The sequence below is a fragment of the Arachis ipaensis genome, chromosome B1 (assembly GCF_059453495.1).
Source record: "Arachis ipaensis isolate K30076 ecotype BB chromosome B1, ASM5945349v1, whole genome shotgun sequence".
NCBI lineage: Eukaryota > Viridiplantae > Streptophyta > Magnoliopsida > Fabales > Fabaceae > Arachis > Arachis ipaensis.
Window position 1 is genome coordinate 63,825,036 of NC_142436.1, and position 18,762 is coordinate 63,843,797.

Genomic DNA, 18,762 nt, shown 5'->3' on the forward strand with positions numbered 1-18,762 from the left:
CTTAAAATTTTGAAAATTAGATTTGACTTTTTCAAAAAATTTTAAAATCTAGTTGTTTTTATGAGTCAAATCAAATTTTCAATTTAAAAATCTTATCTTTTTCAAAATCTTTTTCAAAAATCAAATCTTTTTCATTTTTCTTAGTTATTTTCGAAAATTTTAAAAATATTTTTCAAAAATATTTTTCTTATCTTTATCTCCTAATTTTCGAAAAGAGGTAATGACCAAATCAGTACCCGAAAGATTCAAACGCTGACATTTTGGTACTTCACTATTGTTATTGACAAAATGATCCTTAAAAAATTTTAAAATTTGACAAGCGTACCCACGAGTTCACCGGAGCACATTTCCGGCAAGCACAGTGCTGACATGGCCACCGTGTTTTGGTGACTTGGCAAACCACCCCCAAAGTTCCCTCCCCAACGCACACTCCCTCCCCTTCCCTCTCCCTCCCTGTCGCAGCCCCATCCCCAACGCACACTTCTCCCCCATCGCAGTCCCCGCCGCATCACAAGCCACTCCCCAATGTACACTTTCCCTCTCTCCCTCAACACCACCATTCACAGCAACAACAACTTTAACATCAACAACAACAACAGCCTCCACCACTCTCTCTCTCCAACGCACACTACCCCTCCCTCCCTCAACCCCACCACCCTCTCTCTCCACCACTCCCCCTTCCCCAACGCACACTTCCTTCTCCCTCCCTCAACACCACCATTCACAGCAACAACAACCTCAACATCAACAGAGTTGCCCCAAATCATGAATTGTCCCAAATTTTTAGGTTAAATTATCATTCAAAAAGATTAATAACAATAAAACTCAGAGAAAACAAACAAATTCATATACAATAATCAAAATAAAATAAAATAAAACAAAACTTAATACAGACACCACCAAAGCAAGAATAGAAGAAGAACACCAGACACAGAGGGGGCACGACACAATAGAGCCAAGATGGAACCCAGACAGAGGAGGCATGGCAAAGACTGGGGGCTACCAGTAAGCAGATACAAGCAGTGAAGGCAACAGTGGTGAAGGCGTACAGACAACGCAATGCCATGAAGGAGACACTGGCGGACGCAGAAGATCTGACGACGAGATGGCGGTAGTGCGGCGTCGATGACATTGGCTTTGTAAGACTGAGAAGGTTGAGCTCTACTGCTGTTTTGGGTGAGAGTGAATTGAGAGTGTGAGACACTGTGTTGGGAAGGGGATTAGAATTCAAAGAGGCAAGGGAAGTGGATTAGGGTTCAAAAATGGGAATTTTGGACCGAAGAGGGGGGAAGTGCGTTAGAGATGGGGGATTAGGGTTAGAGAGGGGGAGGGAAGGATTAGGGTTGGGGAAGGAGGAGAATACATTCAGGAAGGGGAAGGGAGGAGTACGTTGGGGATGGGGGATTAGGGTTAGAGAGGGGGAAAGAAGGATTAAGGTTGGGGAGGGGGGAGAATGCATTCAGGAAGGGGAAGGGGGGAGTGCGTTGGGGAGGGGGAAGGAGAAGGAGAAGAATTAGGGTGGGGGAGGGTATTTGCCATATCATCAAAATGCAGTAGCCATGTCAGCACTATGCTTGCCGGAAATGTGCTCCGGTGAACTCGTGGGTACGCTTGTCAAATTTTAAAATCTTTTAAGGACTATTTTGTCAATAACAATAGTGAGGTACCAAAATGCCAGCGTTTGAATCTTTCGGGTACTGATTTGGTCATTACCTCTTTTCGAAAATAACATCATCAATTAATGTTTTGATTCAAAAATTTCAAGTTTGTTACTTGCTTGTTAAGAAAGATTCAAACTTTGAGTTCTAGAATCATATCTTGTGATTTCTTGTGAATCAAGTCATTAATTGTTATTTTAAAAAATCAAATCTTTTTCAAAACTAATTTCAATCATATCTTTTCAAAAATATCTCTTTATCTTATCTTTTTCAAAATTTGATTTTCAAATTTCCTTTCTAACTTCTTATCTTCTTATCTTTTCAAAATTGATTTTCAAATTTGTTTCAACTAACTAACTAACTTTTTGTTTGTTTCTTATCTTTTTCAAAATTACCTAACTTACTCTCTCTCTCTAATTTTCGAAAATATCTTCCCTCTTTTTCAAAATTTCTTTTTAATTAACTAATTATTTTAATTTTTTATTTTAATTTTCGAAAAATTACTAACCTTTTTCAAAAACTATTTTCGAAAATCACTAACTCTTTTTCAAAAATAATTTTCGAAAATTCTCCTTCTCTCTCATCTCCTTCTATTTGTTTATTCATCTACTAACACTTCATCTCACCCAAATTCGAAACCCCTCTTCCATCTGTGTTCGAATCTTTTTCTTCTTCTTTTCTTCTACTCACACAGGGACCTCTATACTGTGGTAAAAAGGATCCCTATTATTATTTTTCTGTCCCTCTTTTTCATATGAGCAGGAGCAAGGACCTGAAAGGACTCTGAAGAGGAAACTAAGAGAAGCTAAATTACAACAATCCAGCAAGCACCTTTCAGAAATTTTCGAATAGGAAGAGGAAATGGCAGCCGAAAATAATAATAATGCAAGGAGGATGCTTGGTGACTTTACTGCACCTAATTCCAATTTACATGGAAGAAGCATCTCAATTCCTGCCATTGGAGCAAACAATTTTGAGCTGAAACCTCAATTAGTTTCTCTGATGCAGCAGAACTACAAATTTCATGGACTTCCATCTGAAGATCCTTTTCAGTTCTTAACTGAATTCTTGCAGATATGTGATACTGTTAAGACTAATGGAGAAGATCCTGAAGTCTACAGACTCATGCTTTTCCCTTTTGCTGTGAGAGACAGAGCTAGAATATGGTTGGACTCTCAACCTAAGGATAGCCTTAACTCTTGGGATAAGCTGGTCAAGGCTTTCTTAGCCAAGTTCTTTCCTCCTCAAAAGCTGAGTAAGCTTAGAGTGGATGTTCAAACCTTCAGACAGAAAGAAGGTGAATCCCTCTATGAAGCTTGGGAGAGATACAAAAAACTGACTAAAAAGTGTCCTTCTGACATGCTTTCAGAATGGACCATCCTAGACATATTCTATGATGGTCTGTCTGAATTAGCTAAAATGTCATTGGATACCTCTGCAGGTGGATCTATTCACTTAAAGAAAACGCCTGCAGAAGCTCAAGAACTCATTGACATGGTTGCTAATAACCAGTTCATGTATACTTCTGAGAGGAATCCTGTGAGTAATGGAACGCCTATGAAGAAGGGAGTTCTTGAAATTGATACTCTGAATGCCATATTGGCTCAGAATAAAATATTGACTCAGCAAGTCAATATGATTTCTCAGAGTCTGAATGGAATGCAAGCTGCATCCAATAGTACTCAAGAGGCATCTTCTGAAGAAGAAGCTTATGATCCTGAGAATCCTGCAACAGCAGAGGTGAATTACATGGGTGAACCATACGGAAACACATATAATTCCTCATGGAGAAATCACCCAAATCTCTCATGGGAGGATCAACAAAAGCCTCAACAAGGCTTTAATAATGGTGGAAGAAACAGGTTTAGCAATAGCAAACCTTTTCCATCATCCACTCAGCAACAGACAGAGAACTCTGAACAAAATACCTCTAATTTAGCAAACTTAGTCTCTGATCTATCTAAGGCCACTGTGAGTTTCATGAATGAAACAAGATCCTCCATTAGAAATTTGGAAGCATAAGTGGGCCAGCTGAGTAAAAGAGTCACTGAAATCCCTCCTAGTACTCTCCCAAGCAATACAGAAGAAAATCCAGAAGGAGAGTGCAAGGCCATTGATATAACCATCATGGACGAATCCAAAGAGGAAGGGGAGGACGTGAATCCCAGTGAGGAAGACCTCCTGGGACGTCCAGTGATCAATAAGGAGTTTCCCTTTGAGGAACCAAAGGAATCTGAGGCTCATCTAGAGACCATAGAGATTCCATTAAACCTCCTTATGCCATTCATGAGCTCTGATGAGTATTCCTCTTCTGAAGAGAATGAGGATGTTACTGAAGAGCAAGTTACCAAGTACCTTGGTGCAATCATGAAGCTAAATGCCAAATTATTTGGTATTGAGACTTGGGAAGATGAACCTCCCTTGTTCACTAATGAACTGAGTGATCTGGATCAACTGACATTGCCTCAGAAGAAACAGGATCCTAGAAAGTTCTTAATACCTTGTACCATAGGCACCATGACCTTTGAGAAGGCTCTATGTGACCTTGGGTCAGGGATAAACCTCATTCCCCTCTCTGTAATAGAGAAACTGGGAATCTATGGGATGCAAGCTGCTAAAATCTCATTAGAAATGGCAGACAATTCAAGAAAACAGGCTTATGGACAAGTAGAGAACGTGTTAGTAAAGGTTGAAGGCCTTTACATTCCTGCTGATTTCATAATCCTTGATACTGGGAAGGATGAGGATGAATCCATCATCCTTGGAAGACCTTTCCTAGCCACAGCAAGAGCTGTGATTGATGTTGACAGAGGTGAATTAGTCCTTCAATTGAATGAGGACTCCCTTGTGTTTACAACTCAAGGTTACCCTTCTGTAAACATGGAAAAGAGGCATAGTAAGCTTCTCTCAAAACAGAGTCAACCAGAGCCCCCACAGTCAAACTCTAAGTTTGGTGTTGGGAGGCCACAACCAAACTCTAATTTTGGTGTTGAACTCCCATATCCAAACTCTAATTTTGGTGTTGGGAAGTCTCAACAATGCTCTAAACATCTGTGTGGCTCCCTGAGAGCCCACTGTCAAGCTATTGACATTAAAGAAGCGCTTGTTGGGAGGCAACCCAATTTTTATTTATCTAATTTTATTTTTCTTGTTCTTTCATGTTTTATTAGGTTCATGATCATATGGAGTCACAAAATAAATATAAAAATTGAAAACGGAATCAAAAACAGCAGAATAAAAATCACACCCTGGAGGAAGACCTTACTGGCGTTTAAACGCCAGTAAGAAGCATCTGGCTGGCGTTCAACGCCAGAACAGAGCATGGTTCTGGCGCTGAACGCCCAAAATGGGCAGCATCTGGGCGTTTGAACGCCAGAATTGCATCTTGGAGAAGAGCTGGCGCTGAACGCCCAGAACAAGCATGGTTCTGGCGTTCAACGCCAGAAATGGGCAACAAATGGGTGTTCAACGCCCAGAACAAGCACCAATCTGGCGCTGAACGCCCAGAGTTGTGTGCAAGGGCATTTCGCATGCCTAATTTGGTGCAAGGTTGTAAATCCTTGAACACCTCAGGATCTGTGGACCCCACAGGATCCCCACCTACCTCCACTCACTTCTTCTCACCCCTCTTTCACACAATCGCATAAACACTCTTCCCCAAAACTCTTCACCAATCACCTCAATCTCTCTTTCCTATAGCCACTTCACCACTCACATCCATCCACTCTTCCCCATAAACCTACCTCATAAACCCCACCTACCTTCAAAATTCAAAATCAATTTCCCACCCAAAACCCACCCTTATGGCCGAATACACCCCCCCTCTCCTCCATATTTTCTTCTTCTTCTTCACCTATTCTTTCTTCTCTTGCTCGAGGGCGAGCAATATTCTAAGTTTGGTGTGGTAAAAGCATAAGCTTTTTGTTTTTCCATTACCATTGATGGCACCCAAGACCGGAGAATCCTCTAGAAAAGGGAAAGGGAAGACAAAAGCTTCCACCTCCGAGTTATGGGAGATGGAAATATTCATCTCCAAAGCTCATAAAGACCACTTCTATGATGTTGTGGCCAAGAAGAAGGTGATCCCCGAGGTCTCTTTCAAGCTCAAGAAGAATGATTATCCGGAGATCCGACATGAAATCCAAAGAAGAGGTTGGGAAGTTCTAACAAACCCCATCCAACAAGTCGGCATCCTAATGGTTCAAGAGTTCTATGCCAATGCATGGATCACTAGGAACCATGATCAAAGTAAGAACCCATACCCAAAGAATTATATTACAATGGTTCGGGGGAAATACTTAGATTTTAGTCCGGAAAATGTGAGGTTGGCGTTTAACTTGCCTATGATGCAAGGAGATGCACGCCCCTACACTAGAAGGGTCAACTATAATCAAAGGTTGGACCAAGTCCTCATGGACATATGTGTGGAAGGAGCTCAATGGAAGATTGACTCCAAAGGCAAGCCAGTTCAATTAAGAAGACTGGACCTCAAGCTTGTGGCTAGAGGATGGTTGGAGTTCATCCAACGCTCCATCATCCCCACTAGCAACCGATCTGAAGTTACTGTGGATCGGGCCATCATGATCCATAGCATCATGATTGGAGAAGAAGTAGAAGTTCATGAAGTCATCTCCCTTGAACTCTACAAAATAGCCGAAAAGCCCTCTCCTGGGACAAGGCTAACTTTTCCTCATCTTATTTGCCATCTATGTTACTCAGCTGAAGCTTTCATAGAAGGAGACATTCCCATTGAGGAAGAGAAGCCCATCACTAAGAGACGTATGAAGCTCATCACCATGAGATCCCGGAGATGCCTCAAATGCATTTTCCTCCACAAAACTATTGGGAGCAAATCAACACCTCCCTAGGAGAATTAAGTTCCAACATGGGACAATTAAGGGTGGAACATCAAGAGCACTCCATCATCCTTCATGAAATAAGAGAAGATCAAAAAGCAATGAGGGAGGAGCAACAAAGACAAGGAAGAGATATAGAAGAGCTCAAGGACATCATTGGTTCCTCAAGAAGGAAACGCCACCATCACTAAAGTGGACTCATTCCTTGTTCTTACATTCTCTGTTTTTCGTTTCTCTATGTTAAGTGCTTATCCATGTTTGTGTCTTCATTACATAATCATTAGTAATTAGTAACTTTGTCTTAAAGTTATGAATGTCCTATGAATCCATCACCTCTCTTAAATGAAAACTGTTTTAATTCAAAAGAACAAGAAGTACATGAGTTTCGAATTTATCCTTGAACTTAGTTTAATTATATTGATGTGGTGACAATACTCCTTGTTTTCTGAATGAATGCTTGAACAGTGCATATGTCTTTTGAAGTTGTTGTTTAAGAATGTTAAATATGTTGGCTCTTGAAAGAATGATGATAAGGAGACATGTTATTTGATAATCTGAAAAATCATAAAAATGATTCTTGAAGCAAGAAAAAGCAGCAAAGAACAAAGCTTGTAGAAAAAAAAATAGAAAAAAAAAAGAGCGAAAAAAAATTAGAAAAAAAAAAAGAGAAAAAGCAAGCAGAAAAAGCCAAAAGCTCTTAAAACCAAGAGGCAAGAGCAAAAAGCCAATAACCCTTAAAACCAAAAGGCAAGGGTAAATAAAAAGGATCCCAAGGCTTTGAGCATCAGTGGATAGGAGGGCCTAAAGGAATAAAATCCTGGCCTAAGCGGCTAAACCAAGCTGTCCTTAACTATGTGCTTGTGGCATGAAGGTGTCAAGTGAAAACTTGAGACTGAGCAGTTAAAGTCAAGGTCCAAAGCAAAAGAAGAGTGTGCTTAAGAACCCTGGACACCTCTAATTGGAGACTTTAGCAAAGCTGAGTCACAATCTGAAAAGGTTCACCCAATTATGTGTCTGTGGCATTTATGTATCGAGTAGTGCTAGGGAGCCAATGGCCTAAGTGTACAATATGTACAATGGGCTAAATCTTTGGTTTATGAATTAAATGAACATCACTTATACTATGCAGAATAACCATCCGGATACCAGGGATAATAAACATCTCATGTTATAAAAAGCTAATTTTGGATTCACCAAGGTTCGAACTCTTAACCTTCCGCATCTGGAACTCTTATACCATGTTCTGAAACCACTCATCCCAAAAGCATAACCTGACAGGATAATGTAACACTAATAATGATATCTCTAATACTTTTTAAACCTTCATTGTACACATTGTACGCTTAGGCCATTGGCTCCCTAGACTTTCTCTTATGTATCCGGTGGTAATATTGGAAAACAAAGTGCTTAGGGCCACGGCCAAGACTCATAAAATAGCTGTGTTCAAGAATCATCATACTGAACTAGGAGAATCAATAACACTATCTGAACTCTGAGTTCCTATAGATGCCAATCATTCTGAACTTCAATGGATGAAGCGAGATGCCAAAACTATTCAAGAGGCAAAAAGCTACAAGTCCCGCTCATTTAATTGGAGCTATGTTTCATTGATAGTTTGGAATTTATAGTATATTCAAGTTTTTTTATCCTATTTGATTTTCAGTTGCTTGGGGACAAGCAACAATTTAAGTTTGGTGTTGTGATGAGCGGATAATTTATACGCTTTTTGGCATTGGTTTTAGTATGTTTTTAGTAGAATCTAGTCACTTTTAGGGATGTTTTAATTAGTTTTTATGTTAAATTCATATTTCTGGACTTTACTATGAGTTTGTGTATTTTTCTGTGATTTCAGGTATTTTCTGGCTGAAATTGAGGGACTTGAGCAAAAATCAGATTCAGAGGTAGAAGAAGGACTGCTGATGCTGTTGGATTCTGACCTCCCTGCACTCAAAGTGGATTTTCTGGAGATATAGAACTCAAAATGGCGCGCTTCCAACTGCGTTGGAAAGTAGACATCCAGGGCTTTCCAGCAATGTATAATAGTTCATACTTTGGCTGAGTTTAGATGACGTAAAAGGGCGTTGAACGGTAGTTCTATGCTGCTGTCTGGAGTTAAACGCCAGAAACACGTCACAAACCAGAGTTGAACGCCAGAAATACGTTACAACCTGGCGTTCAACTCTAGAAAGAGCCTCTGCACGTGTAACATTCAAGCTCAGCCCAAGCACATACCAAGTGGGCCCCGGAAGTGGATTTATGCATCAATTACTTACTTCTGTAAATCCTAGTAACTAGTTTAGTATAAATAGGACTGTTTACTATTGTATTAGACATCTTGGGACGCCTGGTTCTTAGATCATGGGGGCTGGCCTCTCGGCCATGCCTGGACCTTTCACTTATGTATTTTCAACGGTAGAGTTTCTACACTCCATAGATTAAGGTGTGGAGCTCTGTTGTTCCTCAAAGATTAATGCAAAGTACTACTGTTTTTCTATTCAATTCAACTTGTTCCGCTTCTAAGATCATTCGCACTTCAACCTGAATGTGATGAACGTGACAATCATCATCATTCCCTATGAACGCGTGTCTGACAACCACTTCCGTTCTACTTTAGATTGAATGAGTATCTCTTGGACCTCTTAATCAGAATCTTCGTGGTATAAGCTAGATTGATGGCGGCATTCATGAGAGTCCGGAAAGTCTAAACCTTGTCTGTGGTATTTCGAGTAGGACTCTGAGATTGAATGACTGTGACGAACTTCAAACTCGCGAGTGCTGGGCGTAGTGACAGATGCAAAAGGAGGGTGAATCCTATTCCAGTATGATCGAGAACCTCAGATGATTAGCCGTGCTGTGACAGAGCATTTGGACCATTTTCACAAGAGGATGGGATGCAGCCATTGACAAGGGTGATGCCTCCAGACGATTAGCCATGCAGTGACAGTGCAACGGACCATTTTCCAGAGAGGATAAAAAGTAGCCATTGACAACGGTGATGTCCTTACATAAAGCCAGCCATGGAAAGGAGTAAGACTGATTGGATGAAGACAGCAGGAAAGCAGAGGTTCAGAGGAACGAAAGCATCTTTATACGCTTATCTGAAATTCTCACCAATGATATACATAAGTGTTTCTATCCTTACTTTCTATCTATTTTATTATATATTTTCGAAAACTCCATAACTATTTTATATCCGCCTGACTGAGAATTACAAGGTGACCATAGCTTACTTCATACCAACAATCTCCATGGGATCGACCCTTACTCACGTAAGGTTTATTACTTGGACGACCCAGTGCACTTGCTGGTTAGTTGTATCGAAGTTGTGAATGAAAAACGATTTATTAAGACGTGCGTACAGAGTTTCTGGCGCCGTTGGCTAAGATCACAATTTCGTGCACCAATAATCAACACCAGTTCTTCGTCCTGCTGCTTAGGTAGTTGATTTTGATTATGTATTGTTGTTTGCTATTATATTTGAATGTGGTCTAACTTCGCTAGAATTTCAGGAAAATAAAGTATAAAAATAACATGACATTTCCATGATGAAGCTTTTATGTTTGGAATTGTATTATGCTGCTCATTCTTTTCTATTATGTAATTTAATGTCAAGATATATCTTTCTAATTAGATATAGACAAATGACATGCCTGTCATAATACAATGAAACTCAAAACAACATATTAATGAGTCCATGTTAACCAGGTAAATGATTAATTTAGGAAGGACATATGTTTTTCCAAGTTATTAAGCTAGTACCATCTTCCTAACAAATAAACCAATATCTTGATAATTCTCATTTAAATTTATAGAAAGAGGAGAAAAAATTTGGATGACAAATATTTCTCTTCTTATGATACCTTAACAAATATTTCTCTTGATGGGTAATATTCTATTCTTTACAGCATTAGATGCTATCTATGAGGGCTTTATCTAAATTTTTTTATGCATATTTTAACATAATAAACTAATTATCTGTTAAAGCAGCAGCAGAAGCCAGGAGTGAGGGTTCGTTAACTTGCAACTCCTAATCGCCAACCAAATTCTCCAGTAGAACCACAAGATGAGGAACCTCAATCTCTTGCCTCATGCACAACTTCAAGTTAGCTCCAGAAAGAGGTAACAGAAGAGGTTGGTTCAGCCCAAGTGCCAAAAGCAGCTGCTCCTAGGTGCAATTTTAAGTTGTCAGAAGTCTCTTGCAGTAGGTTCAAGTATTCCACCCAAGTCCCCTGTGGCAGGTTTAGGTATTCCTCCCAGGTTTGTGGTGCACGAATTCCCACACTTTCGTATAGCTGTACCAGCAAGTGCACTGGGTTATCCAAGTAATACTTGAGCGAGTTAAGGTCAATCCCACGAGAATTGTAGTTTGAAGAAAGCTATGGTTATTGATAGAGAGAATTTTTTTCGTATAGAATCAATTCGTTGGTAGCATAGTCCAAACCAACAATGAATTCTCACTATCAAATATTAAATTCAAATCATGTAAACCGAAAGTAATTAAACCTCGGGTCATCTTCCCTAGGAGTTGCAATTAAGTGTACAATCATTGGCTATGAGAAAGAGAGCATGAGAAATTGGGAATGAAAGCAATAGGTGCAAGTAATGTAAATAGTAGGAAAGTAAATGAGCATGCAAGGAATGTAAATGGCAATTCTTGGCAAGAATTGGGGAGTTTAGGATTCCTATCCTAGTTATGGACCACAAACATGGCAATTGTGTGGAATCAATCCAAATCAGTCAATCCTCCTTGAGAATTAGTCAAAATGCGTAATTGATCTCAATCCATAAGTTCTAGTCAACTCACTAATTACTTAGTCAAAGACTAGCGTCAATGGAAACCAAACCAATTAATCATTCTCAAACAATGCGGAATGGACATCCACAACTCAATTTCACCCAAACACCCAATTTCTCAACCAAGAGTGTGAAAATTAAACATGCAAAAAATTAAACATCAAAACAATTAAATAAACATGCAAGGAATTAAAAGTCAAAGTAATAAAAGTCAAAGTAATTAAATGCAAGGAAAGAAAACTTAAAATGCAAGAAACCTCTTGGCAAGTAATTGAGAGCTAAGGCTACCTATCCTATTCATTGACCACAAACACATGATGATTATGAAGAGTTAATCCTATTTAGTCAACCTGACATCGAAGATAAGTCAAATAGGCATAGTTAATTTCAATCCCTAAGTCCTATGTCAACACTAAGGGGTCACATAGAGTCAAGGGAAACCAAATCAACTAACTATTCTAATATATCAAACAAGAATGGACATCAATGACTCAAGGATCACCAAAGTCATCAAATTCAAGCCAAGAGTGAAGGAAAAATAAGTAAAAGCTAAGCCAAGCATTTTATCAAACACTTGGTGTGCATGAAAATAAAATAATATTAAATTGCATTAAAATAAATTCTAAAGCTACCAAAGCAAGAAATTAACAATAACAACTAAAGAAATCAATAAATGACATGGAAACATAAATTTGCATTAATTAGAATTAAAATAACAAAAGTGTTCGTAACATGAAAATTAACATAAAAGAGAAAATAACAAAAGAGATGAAGAAGATAAAGACAAGAAAGCATAAAAACATAAATGAAACTACACTAAAACAAGAATTAAAGTGCTGAAATTAAAAGGAAACTAAGCTAAAAACTCTAATACTAGAGAGAGGGGGGGAGCTTATCTCTCTAGAAACTAAGAGAAAAGCATATAAAATCTAACTCTAATTGCCCCCCTTGTTTCCACTTGAATTGGGGTTGAAATAGTTTCAGAAATGAGTTGGGTTGGGTTTTGGAGGCCCAGAATTCGCCCCCAGCAATTTGCAATTAATGAGCTGACGTAATTCGGGTCACGCATACGCGTGAGTCACGCGTACGCGTCCCTGCGCAAAATTCACTCCCACGCTTACGTGTGGGTCACGCGTACGCATCGCTCGTAAATCTTCGTTGTGCGTATGTGCGTATGCACGGGTGCTGGAACATCCAAACTCCATTTCTTCATGGTTTTTTCCCTTTTGCATGCTCTTTTTCTCACTTCTTCAACCCATACTTGCCTTGAAAACCTGAAATCACTTAGCAAACACATCAAGGCATCATATGGAATTAAAGTGGATAAAATTTAGCAATTATAAGGCCTAAATAGCATGTTTTCACTTTCATGCACAATTTAGGAAGAAATCATGAAACTATGCTATTTCAATGAATAAGTGCAAGAAAAGTTAGTGAAATCCACCCATATAGAGCAAATAAATACCATGAAATGTGGATTCATCACATCCCCACACTTAAACAATAGCATGTCCTCATGCTATACTCAAGCAAGAAACAAGGAGTATTACATTTATTCAAAGCAAGTAAACTACCTACATATAATCTATCTACATGAATGCAACTATTTAGTCAAAATAAGTCAATTTCCAAGAAAGCATATATGAACATACGGGCTAAAGTAATCTCAACCAAGTCAAATCCATAATTGATTAGAGTTATTGAAAAGCATAAACAACTTGCAAGATAAACAATAATAATAAGTGAAAACATGTAATCGAGCATTTGAACCCTCACCGGCTGTGTACCTGCTCTAATCACTCAAGTGTATAGGGTTAATTCACTCATTTCTCTTTTAATCATGCTTTCTAAGATTTGTCTTTCATCTAACAATCAACACTTATTCAATGTATACATACAAATATCATGAGGACTTTTCCATGATTGTAATGGGGCTAGGGAAAAAGGTAACGTTATATATGGTTAAGTGAGCTTGATATTTGCATCTTTGATTAGCCTAAGCTCTCACCAAACTTACATAACAATCTATACAACTCAAAGCAAACCTAACTACCCATTTGTCACTTTTCTTACACACTCATGCATTTTTTTTTCAATCACAACTCATGCATTTTTTTTTTCTCAAACTTTGGGGCATTTTTGTCCCCTTTCTATTTTTTTTTTGAACATGGAAACATATATACAAAAGTGACAATGCATATGGTTTAAGTATTTGATTCATGAGTATGTACCCAATTCTCAAAATTTTCAATCAAAAGTACAAAAATTCACTTTTACCTCAACCAAAGTTCCCAAACATAAAAATCCATTACTGCCCAAAAATGCAAGAAAAGGAGGGCAGATTGAAAAAACCAGTAACCCTTTAAACCAAAAGACAAGGATAAAAGAACTCAAGACTTTGAGCATTAATAGATATTTTATACGCTTTTTGACACTATTTTCATATAATTTTTAATAGTTTTTATTTAGTTTTTTATTAAGTTTTTATAGGTTTTAGTGTTAAATTCACATTTTTGGATTCTACTATAAATTTTTGTATTTTTAGGTAATTTCAGATATTTTTGGATTCTACTTTTATTTTAGTGTTAAATTCACATTTCAGGTTTTTGAGTTTTTATAGGTCAGTACTGTCAATTAATTTATCAGTACGCGTTTTTTACGCAATTTTACAAAAAAAAATTATATTTTTCAACTCAAAAAAATATATTAAATTTGAATATCATATTTAAAATTTCTAATTAATATTTTAAAATTTTAAACCTAATTCAAACAATTAAATTATTATTCTTACACCAAATGCTTTAAATTACTACTACATTATAGCAGTATCATATAAACAAGCAGGGGACACACAGCGAGATCGCAGTTGGAACTTGGTAAGGTCAACTATAGAGGAGATCATACACACGTGAGCACGTGCCTACTGCCTATGCCCGTGTACACAGAATAATCTAACAGGGTCAACTACCGGTCTCATCTAAGTCCAAACATGGCAATAAATATGTGCATAGCAAGGTTCAAATCAGATTAATAATAAAATAAGTATGGAAAAGTATAGGTATCTAACAATATTTTTGAATAATATATGCACAATATGAATTAATAAGATTAAAAGAATAAATTAATCTTAAATTTAATTAATAGCATTAAATTAAAATATAATATATTTTTATTTGATTAGTGGTTATTCATGTTGTTTAAAATGATCATTATTTACCTAACACTGTCCAGCGTCTCTTCTTAAGATTCAAATTTTTATTATCCCGCACTTAGTAGAACATGAATAAGAAGCATCCAAGCTGCTGCTTCTTCTCCCACCCTATATTATACTTTAGTGTTCTCATGCTGATACTGTAAGAAGTATTCGTGATTTCAAGTATCTCAATTTTGTCTCCAGCCATCACTTCCTTAATATATTTTAAATATGTCACACTATATAGAGATTTGAGATCTTCACAACTCCGAACCTTCTGTTATCTTTTCCCCATATTGCGCTACAAACTATACTCTCCAAATATATAAAAAAATTTAGTCCCCCTTTTTAAATTTATTTAAAAAAATATCTTTATTATAATTATATAAAAATTAACATTTAATACATAATTATACTAATTGTCAATCATCATATTTTAATTATTTTATTTATATTAATTGATAAATTTCTAATTCTCAATCATTATACAATAATTTTTAATCAAATATAATTAGTGACAAATTGATACAAGTTAATGATTAATGGTGACATAATAATAATAATAATAATAATAATAATAATAGAAAAAGTTTAAATAGTACACACATAATATTTTACAAAAACAAAACATATTTTAAAAAGATTAAGATATCAATAATAAAAAATAAAAGATTAAACATAAATTTAGAATTCTAATTACCATAAATTAAAATTGATATCAATAATTAATTTTTATATCTAATTTTATATTACTAAAGGTTGTATACAATATTTTTTTTGTATTTTATGAATCTAGATCTGAGAGCTAAATCATTTTTTTTTAATTTGTTATTCTTCCTTGATTATTTCATAAAATAAGAATGTGTTCTTCATTTTTTATCGAAGTTAATCCTTTTAAGGTACAAGTTATAATTTTTTATGGTATTTTTTTATGTAGTCAATTTATTATATTATTCTTTTGATAATTTGATGATTGTTCTTACTTCAACTCATTCTTTTTGTCTAATGTTCCAGTGCGATTATCTTTTGTCGCAATCGTTTAGAATGCACTACATTCATCAAATACCATCTCGAGTTGTATTCACTTATTCGAGTTCTAATTACATGGATGTAAGAGTTCAACAAAGGGGTAATGAACTTTATTTTATCCAGGGATGGTTTGATTTACTCATATATTATGACCAACTTAATGAAACGTGGGTAAAGTTAGTTTTCTTATAAGGAGCTCGATTTTTAATTGAGTAATTACTTTCAATGAATTTTATAGGCCAAGTTCATATTTTATCCCCTCTATATTTTCTATGTCTACCTAAAAATCTTTAAAGTGGAGCATATAATGAGATTAAATTTCCTCAATTTAGGTTCAGTTTCGCTAAATTTGTGTCAAGTTTGAAAATGCAATTTCGAAGATCGGTACTGTATTTAAATTTTCTTCTTTTAAATTTTTCGTAATAAAAATAATTTTATAACATATTGTGATTTTTTTTTAGAAACCATCGGTCTTCTGGTACATCAATGCAATGCGATTAATGGGAATAAAGGTCAATTTAGTTTCTCAATGTAGCTATTCTATATCTTGTCGCATTATATGGATAGCGGATTATGAAACTTATTTAATAAGAGGATGGTTTGAATTTGCAGTAATTCTAAACATTCGAGTTAACGACATTGTTTCAGTTGATTGTCGTTACGAAAATCTATATATGTTTAAGAATTAGAATAGTTTAAATATTATTTAAATAATTTAATTCTAATATAGTATTTGATTAAATTAGTTTTAGAGAAATTTAAATTGTTACGTTAAATTATATATTATGACTGTTAATTTTGAATACGTTATGTTTAAATTTTTAATATGAAATGTCTTTTTCCGATTTCTAAATTTGTTTTTTATTTTTATTTGCAATTCATATAACTAAATTTAAAATAAAATAGTTAAATTAACAAATTTACTAATATTAAATAATACCTTTAACATGACAATTATTTCTATCAATTATGTAAAATTATTGTAAGGAATCTATTAATTAAATAATATACTAATTTAAAATATACAATTATGAATAAGATAACCATTAACTAATGTCAAGAAATCACGGCTATAATAACTAAACAAATAAATATATTCAGGTAGTATAAATAAAAATATTATTTAAACAAATAAATATATACTAAAAATAAGATAACCACTAAATAAAAAGTTAATATATTTGGATAAGATAAATAAGAACACTATTAAATCAAAAAGAAATCATAGGGTTTCAATTTTGAGAATCAAATGTGCATAATTATAATAATTTATTTTAAAATAGATAATCAAATTAATTTAGTATTAATTGTATATTTCTATTTTTAATTTAGCGTGAATCAATTCTAAACTATATATATATATATATATATATATATATATATATATATATATATATATATATATATATCTTCTTAATGTATTATGTGATTGTGAATTTTTATATCTAAATTTATATTTTTCTTAACGATTATCATTTCTACTAGATTATATTCTAACCTTGAGTTTAATATAACGTTAAATTATCGTGATTAAAAATTTCTATAATTTATAAAGATTACAAGTACAATAATATTAATAATAAATAATTATTGAATAATTGTAGACTCAAAAATAATTATATATATATATATATATATATAATTAATATATATGTATACATAAATAAAAAAATATTTAGAATTATTTAATAAAATAAATATATACTAAAAATAAGAAAATTATTAATTAAATAATTAATATATATATATATATATTATCGTAATTGATGAAGATTACAGGTAGATAACATAAACAATAAAGAATTCATAGGATAAGAATGTATTTTTTGGTCTTCATTGAAGTTGATTCTTTTAAGGTACTAATTATAATTTTTTTTATGATATTATTTTATGTAGCCAATCTATTATTATTCTTTTAATAATTTATTAATTATTCTTACTTAAACTTATTCTTTTCGTCTGTCGAGCAACTGCTTCTAACAAATTCAAATTTCATTCCCTCCATACTTTCTACGTCTACCCGAAAATCTTTGAAGTGAAGCATATAATGAGATTTAATTTTTTTCATTTAGGTTCAATTTTCTTAAAATTATGTCAAGTTTGGAGATGTAATTTCAAATATTAGTACTGTATTTAAATTTTTTTCTTTTAAACTTTTCATAATAAAAATAATTTTATAAGATATTTTGATTTTTTTTAGAAACTACCATCCTTCTGCTGCATTAATGTAATGTCATTGATGTGAATAAATGTCAATTTAGTTTCTCGGTATGATTATTCTATACCTTAGTTTGTTGCATTATACGAATAACAGATGATGAAACTTATTTAACAAGAGAATGGTCTGTATTTTTATGAATTCTAAATGTTCGAACTGATGACATTATTTCAATTGGGTGTCGTTTATAAAATGACTCTAATTTATATGTGTCTAAGGACTAAAATAGTTTAAATATTATTTAAGTAATTTAGTTTTAATATTAGTATTTGATTAAATTAATTTTAAAACATTTAAATTATTATCTCAATTTATATATTTTGATTATTATTTTTGGATATGTTATTTTTAAATTTTATTATATGAAATTTATTTAGTTTTTAAATTTATTTTTAATTTTTATTTGCTCTTAGTATAACTAAGAAAAAAATAAAATAGTTAAGTTAAAAAATTTACTAATATAAATAATATCTTTGATGACAATTATTTTAATCAATTATGTGAAATTATTATAAACAAATGATAAAATAATTAATAGTTGGGTTAAAATTTTATTAATAATAATATTTATTAAAAATTATAGATGTCCAATAATATATTTAGTTGGGTTAAAATTTTATTAATGTGTAATTAATAGGATTATTATATTAAAATTTTATTAATATATATTAACGTATAATTAATTATACGTATAATCGTATGATAACCTATAATAAATAATATATTAGGATAAAGTTTAGTTGTCACAATCATTGGTATAAAAAAATTATGTTAATAGCTAAAATCTATTATTATAATTAATATATATCAAATTAATTTACCATTAAAGTTTATTTTTCTATCTTAAAGAAATCAATTTTTATCATTATTACTATTAAATATATGCACAATTATAATTAACATTATTTTATGTAATTATAATACTATCTATAATTTTATTATTTCTATTTTACCACTATTTTTTATACAAATTTATGTCTTTAGTAATGATTTATAAATATTACCATGATTAAT

General features: G+C 33.8%; 1 non-coding gene across 1 annotated transcript; it reads right to left on the bottom strand.

The window, feature by feature from the left end:
- Positions 1–2,915: 2,915 nt before the first annotated feature.
- Positions 2,916–3,023, bottom strand: LOC148576829 (small nucleolar RNA R71). Its single transcript, XR_015903474.1, has one exon. It is a non-coding gene; the product is annotated as a small nucleolar RNA R71 (small nucleolar RNA).
- Between the last annotated feature and the right edge of the window lie 15,739 nt (positions 3,024–18,762).